Source organism: Rhinolophus sinicus, chromosome 1 (assembly GCF_057876585.1).
Source record: "Rhinolophus sinicus isolate RSI-liver-muscle chromosome 1, RSI-T2T, whole genome shotgun sequence".
NCBI lineage: Eukaryota > Metazoa > Chordata > Mammalia > Chiroptera > Rhinolophidae > Rhinolophus > Rhinolophus sinicus.
Window position 1 is genome coordinate 88,335,000 of NC_142501.1, and position 16,461 is coordinate 88,351,460.

The 16,461-nt window shown below is 44.1% G+C and overlaps 1 protein-coding gene across 1 annotated transcript in view; it reads right to left on the reverse strand.

The window, feature by feature from the left end:
* Positions 1 to 4,544: 4,544 nt before the first annotated feature.
* The window catches only part of KCNA6 (potassium voltage-gated channel subfamily A member 6), a 35,704-nt gene continuing 23,787 nt past the window's right edge, over positions 4,545 to 16,461 (reverse strand). Inside the window, exon 2 of the mRNA XM_088801283.1 lies at positions 4,545 to 4,921. The gene's annotated coding sequence lies outside the window, so the exon portion shown is untranslated. The remainder of the gene's footprint in view (positions 4,922 to 16,461) is intronic.

Here is a 16,461-nt window from a genome sequence, read left to right on the forward strand (position 1 = left end):
TGTTTACCTCCATATGTCGGGGATGGTGGTGTGCAGGTCAACCAGCTGATCTCCCATCTCTGAGATGCTCTAAAATGCCATGACTCTCAGATGAGCTCACAGTCTATTGCTCATCCAGGAGGAAGCCACAGCATTGCTCATTGCCTCCCACGCCCGAAGGGAGCCTGCCAGTCAGCAAGCACGTTCACAAACCTCACTGCACTGTGCTCTCACAACAACCATCTGACGCTCCTTATCCTGATGGCTCCTTCTCTGCCCCAGCCACCAGATTGGTTTGTGTTCTGAGACCGAGCTCAGAGACGAAGGATCCTCCTCTGGGGCCCACAGAGCCAAAGATTCCAGGCTGAGTGTTCCATCAGGTCTGTTGGCTTGAGCTTGGAGCCCTGTGAAAATGAGGCTGAGGAATTCCACTCTTCCTTAATAGTAACAGTAATAATAGTAGTAGTAGTAATAATAATGGTTAACACTTATACATGCTTACTACAGACCAGGCACAGTTCTAATCACTCTACTGTTATATTAACTCATTTAATCATCACAATAACCCTATATCAGGTAATCCATAAACGTGTCATTCTTGCATGGATACCAGAATAATTTTAACAAGAGCCAAAGTCACTTGGTTATGATAAATGCTTGCCACTGAGTATAGATGCTTAATAAGAATTGAATCAACATGGATCTCCCTAGGCAAGGAGAGGGCTTTCTTTTTCCATCGTGTACATGGAAATCAGTTTGCCCTCAGTTACCCACGTGATGGAGTTAAAATCTCAGAATCACTAAGTGGGAACAGACATTGCAGACCATTTGGCCTAATTCTCCATTTCCCAGATCAAATGGAGGACTCAGGAATAAGCGCTGAAACGTCTTGCCATGCACCACACAGTGAATTTAGTGGCAGAGCCAGGACTAGCCCCCAGGTCTCCAGACTTCCAGCCCAGAGTTCTCTCCACTCTTCCATGCTATGGCTGCCACACACTGGAGCTGATGAACGGCACTGAGACTGCCCCTTCTGTGGCCCAGTGGGCTCCCTGGCCTTCAGCCAGTCCAGGGGAGCTCAAGACGGAGAATCCTTCTAATACCAGGCTAGGGCACCCAAAAACAGACTAGTAAATCAGTTATCTGCTACTTCACCTCAAAACAAAGACATTGGTCATCCTTGGAGTGGTGCATTCCAAAGGCAGACAGATGGCAGAGAGCAGGGACAGGCTGCCCACCTGTGACATCCCGACAAGGGGTGGCCTTCTTCCGTTACCAATCCACTTTGGACAAGGCCTCCATGGCCCTTCCTTAGGAACTATCCCGGAGGTGTTCTCAGCTTCCCGGTGACTTTCCTTCTTTTCCCAGACTGCTGTTGTGTTCTGCTGCTGCACTCCATACACCCCATCTTTCCCTTTCCCATTGTCTCTGCCTCAGGGTCTTTTGGTCTCCTGATTCTCATTTTGGTTTGTCTCCTGCCAGGATGTGACGATACCTCGCCTGTCATTTCCCAGCTGGAGTCAGTGCCACTCATGACCCCAACTTTCCCAGGAGTGGGCTGAGAGGAAAGAGAACCTTCCGGACAATCTTACTTTACGGCTCTGTGGCCATAGGCTTGGCTGGTAGTCCCCTGGTCCAAGGGTACTCGAGAGTTCTCTGGGCATTTTGCTGTGGGTGTTCTGTCACTCGGCTGAGAAGCAGACTCCTCTGCTCTAGTTTGAGTGGGGAGGGTAAGAAGCATGCAGAGGCTAGTGAATAAAATCAGAGGATGGATGTGTGGAGGGACAGAGGAGTGAGAGTGAGAATTAATGACAGAAACTCATATGCAGCCCATCCTAGACGTGGGGTCAGGAAATCAGACAGGGCAGAGGCAACAAAAACTGATGTCTCCCACCAGGGAGACATCGGGGAGGAGGCTCACCCCGCAGGCCTGCTGCTGGGAAGGGTCACCGGGCCTCTCGCAGTAGCCAGAAAGCACCGAGCCTCCAGCCTTTCCTTTTTCCACATACCTCTCAAACCCGCATCCTGGGAGTCCTCCTTGCCTTCACTCTTTCTCTACACCCCACATCCAACACCTCCTAGTGGCTCTCTCTTCAAACTTATCCAGAATCTGTCCATTCCCACCACCTCCACTGTTGACAGACTGGCCCCTACCACTGTCTACTGTCACCTAGATTATTTGAACAGCTTCCTAACTGGTAATCCTGCTAAAATTGAAGTCCAGTCACAGCACTGGTCTGATCAGAGCCTGGAAGAATGGCTTCTCCGATTCCACGTACAAGCAAAGTGCTTTTAGGCGCCTTCCAGACTCTGGCTGGCTGGCCCCAGCCTCTGCTGCCCAGCTGTGTCTGACCTCATCTCCAGCTCCTCTCCTGCTTGCTCACCGCCCTCCAGCCACTCTGGCCTCCTAGCTGTAGCTAGAATGTGCCAGCACAGCTATCACCTCAGGCCTTTGCAGGTTCTCTTCCCTCTGCCTAGAATGTCTCCCTCCCTCCCCACACGGCTCCCTCTTGACCCCCTCTGCTCTTTACTGAAACACCACCTTCTAGGTCAGGCTTTTCCTATCTCCCTTATTTTAAGCTGATCTCCACCCCTCCCCACTCCTGCTGTATTCCACAGCCCCATTTCCTGATTTCCTCTATTGCATTTGTATCTAGAATATAATATATTTTAGTTATTTATTGTGTCGATTGCCTGCCTCCCCCTACCGGAAACTCACCTTCATAAGTGCACAGGTTTTGTTGGTTTTATTCATTGGCCCAGTGCATAGTAGGCACTTAGTGAACACCTGTTAAGTAAAGAAACAATCAAATGATAGATACAGCTTGGAAAATAGGCCTTCACACAGGAGATGTCAGACTTATGGGGTTTCCTTAGTAAGAAGAGAAGCCTGGAGAAAAAAGGTTGTGTGTGTGTGCGTGTGTGTGTGTGTGTGTGTGTGTGTTGCTGGGGTGTTTGACAACCCCCTTCACTTATAGTAAACAAAGTGTGAGTTCATAGTGATTTGAATAGGTGATATTATGATTTATAATAAGAAACATATTTGATCTTTGTCCCCATTTCTGGCACAAAGCTCTAAAACTCTTGGAATTTCCTAAGTGATGAGGGAAATAGAGGTGTGTTGTTATATGAATGAGGTGACTTTTGGAAAGCCCCTATGGAAGGGGGCTGGTTGCCAGGAGAACCAACCACCAGATTAGAAGTTTGGAACTGTCAGTCTCCCCACCCCCCACCCCCCCACGACCTCCAGGCCTATGTAAGCAGGTCTCCGTAAAAACCAATGGGGTTCAGAGAGTTTCCGGGTTGGTGAACATGTGGAGATGCAGGGAGGGCGGAGCCTAGAAAGGGCACGGAAGCTCGGTGCCCCTTCCCACATAGCTGGCCCTCTGTGTCTCCTCCCTCTGGCTGTTCCTGACTTACATCCTTTAATGATAACCGGTGATCTCGTCGGTAAAAGGTTTTTCTCAGTTCTGTGTGCTATTCCAGCAAATCAATTGAACCCGAGGAGGCAATCATGGGGACCTCATTCAGAAGCATCAGTAACAATCTGGACTTGCAACTGGTGTCTGAAGTGGGTGTGGGGTAGGGGGCAGTCCTGTGGGACTGAGGCCTCAACCTGTGGGATGTGATGCTACCTCCAGGTAGATAGTTTCAGAACTGACTTGAAGTGTAGGACACCCAGCTGGTGTCCTGAGTACAGTTTGTAGGTGTGGGGGAAACCCCTCCCCACAGAGGAGCTGGGTGCAGACGCCTTTCAGCATCGAAGTGGTTTAACTGTATGTATTAACCAGAGTCAGCAGTTCATTCATTCATGTTGTCACTCACTCCGTCATCTGATATTTTACAAGTGACAATTCTGTGTCAGGTGCTTCACTAGACATTAGGTGAACACATGGCTCAGAGCACGGTCCCTGCAGCCCAGACTTCTGCAGTCGGGTAAGGAAGCCACAGCACTCACAAAATCTCTGGGAAGGTCCAGGTGTTCAAACAAACTGTACCCCCCTCGCAACACCTAATAAGGAAAGTAAATTCAGGGCAAGAAAATCAGCATCATGTGTTTGTCACCAAGAGGAAAGGCTACTTGGGTGAGTGGCTACTAGTGAGAATTCCTCCCTCCAGAGCACCCTGACAGGATCTGGGGAGGGGTAAGAGGGTGAGAAGGGACTTCCCAGAAGTGACCTTGCTGTCCCTCCCCTGGGGCCAGGCAGGCCAGGAGTGAAGAGCTGTCAGCTGACCACATCACAAAAAGAGCAACGCGGTCACACACTAGAAAGAAATTCTACCTGCTCCTGGGGGACCCTGCACATAGCATCCTCTGGGACCTGGGAAAGCCACAGGAAACGTAACTCTGACCTTAACATTTGCCCACAGGCTGACACTTGGAGAGTGTCCCCTGTCCAGGGTGGGGTTGCTGCAGAGAGCAATCAAGTACCTTTTCTGATAGCACCTGGGAAGCTGGCTGGGTGTTCTAGCATCTTGGAAACCTGCCTACGTTTGTCATGAATACTTGACCTGTCTGCTTAACTTAGCTGTTAATGTGTCCATGCAGCAAAACACATAGCCTCTGAGATTTGCCATATATTTATTTGTTAGTCTTCCATGGCCACTTTTTCCCCGGGTGGGTCTGTGGTATGCACTTTCTGCCATCCTTTGACCTCAGACCTCCTTGTACCTGGTCTCTTTTGCCCACACCACCAGCTTTCACCTCTCCCTATTGCCTCACTCCAGCATCTTGGGGCCCATCTTTAATGCCAGCGGGTTCAGTCTCAGTTTCTTCTAATCTGGTCACTGATGTGGGGGGTCACTGGAGGGGTGTCAGGCTGGATTGCCCAAGGAGGGATCTCGTCCTCTGGAGAAGTTAAATGTCCAGGCCCTCTCTGTCCGGCCGCTATCACACCTGTGTGTAGGTCTCCTTGCTTGGACCACTGTGCCAGCCTTTTCCCTGCCAGGGAAGAATCAGAACAAAAGGAAGTATAGTTTAGTGATCTCAGGGTCTGCTGCAAGATAAACGGCACCAGGGAGCCAGGAAACACCCTCTGGCGTCTTTCCTCAGCTCCTCTGGCATTTGCATAGTGGTTCCCCACCTAGCCCTATTTCTGGTCTCTCTGGTTTGCTCAAACCATACCTTCCACGCCAATCCCCCACAAAGGCCCCTGCAACCCATCAGCCACTGCTGAGCATGGCCAACCTGAAGCCACTCCTCAGAAGTTGCTCGTACATACTATGTCATTAATTATCTACATTTACTGGCCCCTTAGCACCCTAAGAATCAAGTCCAAGAATTTTTCTTGACTTCCAGCCCCTGGAAAGGGAAGCTTCATACAATCTGCTCAGCTGGGTCCCCTGCTCTCTAATATCCAGCACTGTGTACCTTGGTCCCAGGGGTCCATCTCTGACACTCTGTGTGTATCAGGCATATCCTCCCTCCATGAAAGAGTTCTAGCCACAGCTTGGCCCCTCCCTCGGCCCACCCACCGAATGCTCCTGTCTCCCTCCCCCAGCCTCAGTCTCACCACCCTCCAGGCTCAGCCCAGCCCACCACTTTCATGAGCGTCTCTGGCCATCCCAACATGAGTGATCTTTCTCTTCCCTGATTTCCTGCCGCCTTACCGTCTGTCCCAAGGCATACACAATTGTTTTCTATTAGAAAGTGTGTGAGATTGGAGGCCCTAAGTCCTGTGTTTAATGTCTGCCTCTCCCTTGCACTGGGCAAAGACAGTTAGGCCCCTCACTTATCCATCCATATATGATGCCTGTGATGCTATAACTACACTAAGCCCTTTAAGAACAGACTGGGTTTGTCCCAAAACAAATAAAACCAATAATTGCTTGCTATTCTGTTCCCACACATGTACTCATAAAACAGGAATGACAGCGATCAGGTGCGTCCCCAGTTTCTCAGGGCTACCACGAGGATCAAATGCTTGTGAAACTGCTTTGGAACAGGTTAAGAGTCACAAAAATGTCATTAGATATGACTGTGCCTATGCAGTAAACTCCTATGGATAAAAAGATTTAATATTTATCATTTCAATTATGTGAGAGCAAGCCCCAAGGTCCATAACATGGAGTAACGTGTAATTTTGCTAAAGCACAGGTATGACCCCAATGCGTACTGCAAGCCTGGGGTTCTGCAGGCAGCAGCTTGCCTCGTGGCTAAGTGTTGATGAGCATCTAGTGTCAGGCCTATAAGGATGTCACCCGATGCTTTCCACTGGCTTTGTCCACGTGCAATGACTCCCACAAAGTAGTTGAAAATGAAATGAAACAAAACAAAAACCTTTGTTTCTGTGTGAAATTCCAGTGGTCATCAAATGAAAGATAACACTTTAGCACATGGTCAAAATGCAGTTTTGTATTGTTCCACAGGGAAGTAAACAGAAATCTGATCGCTCTCCTTTCAGGCTTGTGACTGGGAGAGGCCTGTACAAGCACTTCTGTGTTCAAATGTTGAGCTGTGTCAGGTGTCTGGGCACAATTTCCAAATGCCAGGGGTCTGCATTAGGCTCAGTTCTCATGTTATGGCAGTAAATTATACACCGCGGGCTTTATCCCAGGGCTGCCTTGACATTTATACCACAGTGGTTCAGAAGCATGTGGAGAAGAATGGTGGACGGTGCAAGAAAGCTAAATCCTTACCTTCCATGGTGGGAAGTCAACTTTCCTACGACTTGAAAAATAAGGGGGAAAGAGGGAATGTGTGTTATTGAGAAATACAGTGGCAAATGTATTAGGTTGGCACAAAATTAATTGCAGTTTAAGAGGTTAAAAAGTATTGTAAAAAACACAATTACTTACTTTGCACTAACCTAATAGAAGAAAAAGCTAAAGAATTGAAAGAGATTGTTTCTGGGGAGTGCAAGATAGGGATGGGGCCACGGACTGTTACAAAGACAACAACAACAATAAATAACTTTGTTATAAGCCTTGTTGAAATATTTTATCGTTTTAAGCTTAGACTAATATTTTAATTTAAAGGAAAAGAAATACACAAAATACTTGAAAATATCCCAGAATGGAAAGACACAATTCTCCAGATTAAAAAGTTCAAGTTCTAAGGTTGCCAGGTCTAGCAAAAACAAACAAATATAAACAAAGAAGGATACGCAGTTAAACTGAATTTCATAAACAGCGAGTTTATGAAAATCTCTTAGTAAAAGTATGTCCCAAATATTGCAAACATTGCTCATAGTTTATCTGAAATTCGAATATAATGTGCATCCTCTATTTTATCTATGCCCAATACACAAATACACAGGTACAGAGCCAGGATATTGCAGGGCACCAGGGATAAAGAGAAGAGGCTAACAACTTCTAGATGGAGAAATGCCGCATCCACAGAAATCAGACAGCATCGACTTCTCACAGCAGGATTGGAAGTTCAGACGCAGTGGAGCAATACCTTCAAAATTCTGAAGAAAAATGACAGCCATCCCGGATTTTTACACCCATCTAACCATAATGAAGTTTGAGAAAAGCATTTTTAGGCATGCAAAGTTTCAAAAACATACCTCCCCTTTACCCTTTGTTAGAGAACTAGTGGAGGATTTGCTCCACCAAAAGAAGAAGCAAACGAAAGAAGAAGAGACGCAGTACAGGAAAATGGAGACCCAACATGGGAGAGAAGAAAATGAATCCCCAGGACAAAAGCTGTGCAGAGCCAGAGAGACAGGAGGCAAAACTGGAGTGGGAGAATGGAAGACTTCAGGGGAAAAAGGAACAGATAGAAAGCCCGATGCGTTTGATTGCATGGAAAATGGTGTTTAGGTAGGTTTTCCAACTCTGTTGGAGAGTTTGGAAAGAATTATAAATACGTACAAAGAAAATTAAGCAGGTGAAGAAAATTAGGAAATTATTAACAAAATGTTTACAAGAGACTAAGTGAGCATTATTATAATATACTGCTTGGCAATGCAAAAAATAATATTTGATAGGGATAACGATATAAACACGAAGCATTGATTTAACCAGTAAATTATGCTGGAAGCAGAGAAAGTGGGGTTTCATAGAAAGAGAAGAGGTAATGTCCCATTGCCCAGGATGAAAATCAGTCCTTATAGCAGCTTACAAGGCCCTATGCAATCGTGTTGCCCCAATTCAGTCTAATTTATTCCTTATTGCTCTCCCCTCGTTCACCTTCCTCCAGCAATAAGGGCCACATATGACCTCCCACCTCAGGGTCTTTGCACTTGCTGTTCCCTTTGCTTAGAATGCCCTTCCCCCACATATCCACAGGGCTCTCCCTCCCATCTGGTCTTTGTTCAGATGCCATCTTCTCAGTAAGGTCACCCACTTCTCCCACTCCCTTATTTAACATTGCATTTTTCCCTCAACATTCCCTACATTACCCTCATGAGTGCTCATTTTCCTCTATATCTTTCTGTATAGAGCACGTCCTCTATATAATGAGATAATCAGAGTGATAGTTAAAGATTTGCTTATTCTCCCCAATGGAGTGAAACCTCTATGAGGGCAGGGAATTTACATCTATTGATGATTTATTCACTAATGTACCCAAGCTTAGTGAGCAGCACGAAGTAGGAGCTTTATAAATATTTGTTAAATGAAAAAAGAAATCAAGAAATAGCAATGTAAGCATTGATTGAGAAAAACAAGGGTAAATACCAGAAACAAACCTGAAAAAATTTAAAGTTGTTGTCTCTGAAGTCTTCCATAAGAGAAAGGCAGGGCGGCTGATTTTCCTTAGAAGCCTTAGAGTATTATTTGGCTTCCCAAACTGTGCATGCATTACTTTCATAAAACATTTAAATGATTTTTAAAAATATGCGCACTGCTTTCACCTCCCCACCGAAATCACATTTCATTCTAAAACCAAAAGGAGGTGACTACCAGGTTACCTACTCTTTTCTATTATTAATCCTAGAAGTCGTCTTTCTCTCTTCCACCTCTTTCTCTCACCCACCACCTGCAAACCATCATGAAGACCTGATGTTCCCACCTCCACCGTAGCTCTCAAACCCAATCACCTCTTCCTGTCTCCGTCACTACTGCCTGAGTGCCATCTTCACCTGGATGTTGGAGAAGTTTTCTAACGGGTCCACCTATGTCCATCCAGTCCATTACACCATGGCCAGACAGATATTCTCAAACACAAATCTGACCATGTCGCTCCACTGCCACTCACTTAAAACATGCCCATGGCGTCCTGTGGCTCCTGGGCTAATGATAAAACAGCCCTCCCACCTCGCTCCACGTTTGCTTTTCCCTCACCACCCGGTCTCGTACTCAGCACGTTTCCCCGCCGCAGGGCCTGTGGACATGCTGTCCCCTCTTCCCGGAATGCTGTCTCTAGCACTTTTACCTCTTTACCTCCTGCTTATCATTTAAATATCAGCTAAAGAGTCACTAAGTCAAATCCTCCTATTTTAGTCTGTGACAGCACAGGTGTGTGGCTTTCTGCGCTTTGTAACACTTGCCACAGTTGCAGTTTTACATTTGGTCTGATTGGATTAACATCTGCCTCCACTCCTACCATCAACACACGCGCGCACACACACACACACACACACGCACACTCACTCACAAGCTTCATTAAAGGAGGGCATCATTCATTTCATTTATCATTATATCCCTATGGCCCGTACATAGGCAGGAACTCAATAAATAGATATTGAATAATTTGTTGAAACACGGCCTTTTACTACTGCAACAACCCGTATGTACTTCTTGGGGATGTATAATGGTTTTTCATCTGTCTTACCTCACCCTAGACTTGGAGCCTGCTTGTTTTTTCTTTAAAGCCCTGCCACTCACTTCTCTATATAGTACTTCCAGTTCCCATCTTCACACATAACTTCTGGAATGTGTATTGACATAAAAGGGGCAGAAGATTATGAGTTGTGTGGGATTTCTATCCTGGAGGGCCAACATATTATAAAATCCTTCCTTACACTTTGCCTTTTAAACATAATCATCCATGATATATTTCCAGCACTTCACATATCATCTTTAAATATATCATCTTCTTTCATAATTCAACACGGATTCAGTTGGCTGAATCCCAGTGCACAACTGATTGAAGCTGAAGATTTGGCGCTTTAGGCAAACCTGGTGGTTTTTATCTTTTCTCAAATCTTTAACACCTATGCTCTCTGCTGGAGAGTCCTCTCTTTTCCCTCATTTTTATAAACAAAGAGGAAAAATGCAACAGAAAGAGGCAAATTATTGCACGTGCATTATTATACAGAAAAGAGGGTGACACTGGCTGGCTGGCAGGGCTGTTCTGAAAATACCGATTGGTCAGCTAATGAGCAAAATTCCAAGTCCAGCAGAAGAGAGGGGACCAGAGAGTTCTAAATTTGAACATCTAATGTTGAGCACCACTTGTTTACACTCCTTGTGCGATTAGGGACTGCTTGATAATCCAATATTAATTTAATTCTTTGCTGAGTAAAACTAGCTTGAATTTATCCATTTTCTTCCCTCTTTATTCAGAATTGTATGATAAAAAAAATATTCTTTAAAGTTCTCTCTAAAGAGTAAAACTATCAAGTTGTCTTCCTTTACATTAAATCCCTTTCAGACACAAGCTAAGATAATCATGGGGAGTCCTAATTTTTTAATGTCTGCAATATAATACACTTGAACCATGAAACCTGAGAATTCCTATGCATGTATTTTTAAAACACCCCTTCCTTTGCCCCCCATAATCAGTCTCTGGCACTATCTATTGGCGGGGTGAGTTGGGGGGGGTCACATCTTCAAACAGACTGCAGTCCCTAGAGCTTGAGCTATACCACATCCTCAGGGGAAGGCGAGGGCCAATATTTGAATGATCCTGCCTCTGGCTGAACGCTGTGTGAGCCCCTAACCATCTCAAGTCATGTCTACACTTGCTGCTCTTGTCACCATATTTGGAGTTAGGCTCAACAGTTGTTTCCCAACCATTCTTGCCATTTCTGTGAGTGATGTGCAATTTGGCGTTCCAGGAAACCTTGATCTTGATCAAATGTGTTTGTCTGGGGTATGTCACTAAAGCCCTGCGCCTTCCCACAAAGGGGAAGGCGTGGCATGCAACACGTTTAGGGCTATGGTTTATGTGCAGACACCCACAGGAAAATTGTCAGAACACTCTCAAGGCTTAGTATCTACCATTATCCAACCCCGCCTCCCACCGTTTTATTGAGATGTAATTGGCGCACAGCACTGTATAAGTTTAAGGTGTGCAGCATAATGACTTCACACATTGTGAAATGATTACCACAGTGAGTTTAACGTCCATCATCTCATATAGACACCAAAAAAATATTTTGTTGTTGTTGTATGAGAACTTACAGGATTTACTCTCTCAACAACTTTTAAATACACCATACAGCAGTGTTAACTATAGTCACCATGTTGTACATTACATCCCCAGTGCTTATTACCTTGTAAATAGAAATTTGTACTTTTTGACCATCTCCATCCAATTCCCCCACCCACCAACCCCATCTCTGGTAACCACAAATCTGATCTCTTTTTCTATGAGGTTCGTGTTTTGGTTTTGATTTGGTTTGTTTAGATTCCACGTATAAGTGAGATCATGCAGTATTTGTCTTTTTCTGTCTGACTTATTTCACTTAACACAATGTCCTCCAGGTCCATTCCTGTTGTCACAAATGGCAAGATTCCCCTCTTTTTTTGGCTGAATAATATTCTGCCATTATCTTTAAGAGCAAGTGTACATTAAAATCATCAATGAAACGCTAATTAAACAAGATACTATTTAATGCTGATCAAATTAACAACTCCCCCTTTCCCCCACACACACACTAGAATATTCAGAGCTGGTTGGGTGTTATAATCACTGTCATTCAGAGCTAGTGATTTCATCTATCTGTTTGCCTCTCAATTTCTATAACCATCTATTATCGCTTTTTCAAGATGGAAATAATGTTTCTGATTCTAAAAAAAAATACTCACTGCAAACGATTCAAGGACTACAATTCAGTTAAAAAGAAACTGAAAATTATGTACATCTCTTCAACCTAGAAAAAAAACACATATTGCCTTTGGAGTCACACAGAGCTGGTTTTAGTTACCAACGCGGTGCCTCATCTGACAAGTGGAAATAAGGACTGAAGCTGCCTCATGGTGTGAGGATTTAAGAGGATATTTGCATGTGGCACAGTGTGTAGTAACTGGTGGCTACGACCATTGCTGTTATTGATATACTTCCACTCTTTTTTATGCATACATATGTACATATATACATGCCAATGTGCACTGTTTATGTCCCCACAAGTGGCTTTTGTGTGACCAAAAGATTATTTAGAAGAGACGTTGCTTTGATAAATAAATATTTAATTTATTAAGATTATAAATCTTTAAATTGAGATCTTCCTGAAGCTTTTGAGCTCAGTTGATACATTTTATTACTCTATTCATAAGCAGAGTTTGCCTGTTTTGTTTTCCAAAAGGCTGAACTCCTTGAGAGTCTTTGAAAGCAGCAAGAAGAGGAGAACCTCTTGAAGGTTATGTGTTATGGATTTAATGTTTGTGCCTCACCCTCCGAATTCATATGCTGAAGCCCCAAGCCCCAGTATAGCTATATTTAGAGATGGGGGCCTTTAAGGAAGTAATGAGGTCATAAATGAGGTCATCGAGGCGGGACTCTGGTCCCCTGGGATTGGTGTCCTTATAAAAGAGAGAGAGACCCTGGAGCGCGTTCTCTCTCTCTCTCTCTCTCTCTCTCTCTCTCTCTCTCTCTCTCTCTCTCTCTCTCTCTCCATAGAGAAAAGGTAATGTGAGGGCACAGTGGGTAGCTCAGAGGTCAAGGGCAGGGACCCACCCACCACTAGATGCTTAACATCCCTGGAGATGGCCAGAATTTGGAGCTCAGGCTACAGGGTGCATAAAAGTGGCCAGACCTGAGTCTGGGGGCTCTTAGCCTGACAATGATGCTGCATAGCCCCTACGGGGTTTGTGAACTGAGATTTATACCCAGTTTTAGAGCTGTCAGATTTCGCAAATAAAAATACAGGATCTGCAGTTAAATTTGAGTTTCAGATGATTTTGTAATATTTGGGATATTTTTATACAAGAAAATTATTCACCATTTTCTGGAATTCAAATTAACTGGACATCCTGTATTTTATCTGACAACCTTACCCAGTACAGGAACAATTTTCTGGAGGGCATTTTAGTAATGCATGGCAAAAATATTTAAGGCATACATAATTGTTAGCATAGCTATCCCACTTCTAGGAATTTATTCACACACACAAAAATCATTGGATAATAGATAGACATGTACAGGTAATGATATTATCAGTGTATCATTTATAATCATACAAAAACTGAATTAACATAAGAGTCATTAAATAGTTTTGGTACCTTTGTTCAAATGTATGCAGCCTTAAAATTATATTTTTAAAATCCATATTTATTATTACAAAAAGATGTCCAAAATATGACATTAAATTTAAAAAGGTAATAAAGTAATTTTAAGTTTAATTTTATTTTTAACCAAGTATTTTATATGTACAACTTAAACACACACATGAAAAATATCTGAATAATTATACAAAGATGTTAACAGGCATTATCTCTGGATTGTGGCATTATTGGTGACTTTTACTTTACCCTATATGCCTTTATGCATATATTATTTTAATAACCAGAATAAAACATATAGCTGTTACAATTTTGGAAATGACAGCATTCTTTGATAATTCTATAATCTTCAGATCTGAAGCAACGAGTCCATGTGTCAATTCAGGAACTCCTCACCTAAAGTCGAGGGCACGTTCCTCATCCCCTTTTGGTGTTGATTTATCTAAGCTATGACATCTTTTCCTTGTCTGAGCCACAGAAGAACCTGGATGTATATTTGCTATTTTTGTTCATTTGTTTGTTTACAGGGAGGTGTTTTTATTTTCTAGCTACCCAATATCCATTTTATCCTTTCTTTTCATTACAGAGAACCAGTTTTCCTCTGAAGAAACCATTTCCCATCCCTATACTCAGTCCACGTGCTTTAGTTAAAATTGATTCCAACCTTGGCTCCAAGAGTAACCCAAATATGTCCAGTCAGAGCAAACCATTCTCCTGGCCTAATATAAAAATTCTGTCCAGACAAAAGAATGAGGTAGAATTCTAACTAATGAAAATCAGATCATAGGCTTTGTCAGATCAACAGAAGCACTCTTTTTATTGGACCACTACCTGGGAGGATATGTGTCTGGAGTTGTTAGCCATCTTACCACCATCTGAAGCCAACATGGACAGCAGAATTGCATTAATAGAGATGAAAGGATTTTTACCTCCTGGATCATACTGTATCTGAATCCCAATTTTACTTTTTAAAGAATTTTATTATTTTCAAGTAACATAGTATGAACCTTAGACTTATCATGAACTTTCCAGCAAAGTCTCTAGTTAATTTAATTGATATAAGAATGAAATTAATTGAGTCAATAGCAGTAGGTGGAAACACTACTTAAAGATATGGGTAGAATTTCATAGGTGGGAATACCCTAAGGAGTAGGGTTGCCAAGCATCCCGTATTTAATGATTATGCCTGCTTCCTGTAGTGACTTTCTCAGGACACCCTAAATGTCCTGTTGTCAGCTTTTTTCAATAAATTACAAAAATTCAGCAGTTAGAGCTATTTATCAAATTTATCTGAGCATTAAATACTTTTATTTGCTAAATTTGGTGGCCCTACTAAGGAGTCATTCAAGCCCTCCAACTTTCCAGCTTCAGCTTGCTCTATAATATTTCTGCCACCCACAGCCGACTTTTAGATGAAGTTATATGAGTTGATACATTTCCCATTTTTGATTAAGTTGGCTTGAACCTGATTTTTAGTCTCTTGTAACCAAAAGAAAGCTAACTTGACCCAATTAATTACAGAACCACCAACACCTAAGCTCTACAGCCTAAGCTCTAATAACAGCTCTAATAACAGCTACATTTTATTAATCACTTACTGTGTGCTAGACAAACATATGACAAAGTTCTTCACTTTACAGAGGTGGCTGAGGCCCTTGGGCCAACATGTCCCAGTTCACTTAGGCTGCCCTTGGAAAGAGTCAGAAATGGGGAAAGCGCTCTTGCTGTCCTGGTTTCTGCTCTCCAGCCATCGCACCCACTGTGCTCAGCTGCGTGGCTGCTCCCCCTGAAGGACGGCAAAGGCGGGGCCAGGAGCCCCTGTAGACGCCTGCACGGATGGAGGCTGGCAGGCAAAGCTATTCGGTTTGTTTCTGAGTAAATCTATTTTTCAAACATCTCCACCTGATGACTTCCTGGCAGCCCTGAATATTTTATGGAGGAAGTTCCAGTAACAGAAGAGACACAGTCCCTTACCTCCCCGTCTTAGCAGCCTGAGGGAGGGCTTCAGGCTCCAAGAGAGGGTCAAGGGGAGACCAGTGTGGCGGAAGGAGGGGGAATTTATGACACTATGCCCCCAAAGTCAGTAGGATGACGACAACCACCCCACCCCAGGTTCACTCCACGCCCTCCAAGTGCGCATGCGCACTTTCCACCGTTGGGAAAATCAGAGAACAGTTTCCGTGGCCTGGCGCAGCAGTGCTTCAAATACAAGGGTTCTTTTCTAATCTACCTCTGAACTGCAGGGCGCACACTCAGCCTGTCCATCCACAGGCCCCTAGCGATGCTCAGTAAGTGATGGTAACCTCTTGTACCTGGATTCCTACGACAGCCTTCTGTCAACGGCACACCAAGGGCAGTGCCCTGAGAGAGGTCTGCCCCCATACAGGCAACAAAGGGGTGCGTCGTCCACAGAGGATGTAAAAGCAATAGTAAGACTAACCAAAAGTCGGAGCCTTTCATTTTCACACGTGCCAGCAACTATAAACAATGTCAGTGATAAAGTATCCCTCCAGACTAGGGTGGACCACCTCTGCCCACGACTGACAATGCCAGTTACTACTCCCTCTGGGGTCCCAACTTCTAGTCTCTGTCCCACTCCTGTCCTCACCTCAGCCAGAAGCATCACCCCCAAATGGGATCTAGGAATGTGATGCTTCTGCTTTAAAACTCTGGCTTTCTTCCACGGCCTTCAGAATGAATCTAACTTCTAGCAGCTTCATGAATCGTCTCCAAATCTGACTCCAACCTATGTTTCCAGCTTCCCCTGCACCCTTTCACCCTCCATCCCCACGTGTCCCAAGCTCCCAGTACCTTGAACACATCATCCCATTTTCAGGCCCCCATGCCTTTGTTCAAGACATTCCTTCTTCTAAGAATTTTCTTTTCAATCTTGAAAACTCTGACTTATCTTGCAAGGCTTGGACAGTGTGTCAGTTTGTCTGGGAAACCTTCCTTAACTGCCTCCAGCCAGGACGGATTCATTCCTCTTCCTCCCTTACCTGGAGCACCTGCTACGTGCCTCCACTGTCACTGCATATTCTACGCCCTCTGGTTCCATTAATTACTGGTGACCTTTGCACAATGGGAGGGGGTTTAGAGGTGCTGATTCCCCCCTCCCCATGCAGTTGAAAATCTGCACATAACTTT